This window comes from Etheostoma spectabile, chromosome 12, assembly GCF_008692095.1.
Source record: "Etheostoma spectabile isolate EspeVRDwgs_2016 chromosome 12, UIUC_Espe_1.0, whole genome shotgun sequence".
Classification (NCBI taxonomy): domain Eukaryota; kingdom Metazoa; phylum Chordata; class Actinopteri; order Perciformes; family Percidae; genus Etheostoma; species Etheostoma spectabile.
Genome location: NC_045744.1, coordinates 30761273 through 30761479, shown reverse-complemented (window position 1 = coordinate 30761479; position 207 = coordinate 30761273).

Here is a 207-nt window from a genome sequence, read left to right as displayed (position 1 = left end):
ATAAAGTCTGAGTGCCCAGTGAAGTCTGTGGAGCTAAACATAGCAATTAACAGTACATCAAATACGTCCTGGATGTGATTGCGAGACTACATTTTAAACTACTGTTATGCTTATGTTACCTGCTACTGCTTTCCCAAGTGTGTCCAGTGTGATACTGACAATCCTCACATTTCTTTTCATCTTCTCAATGGTTTGTCTGTCTTTTTT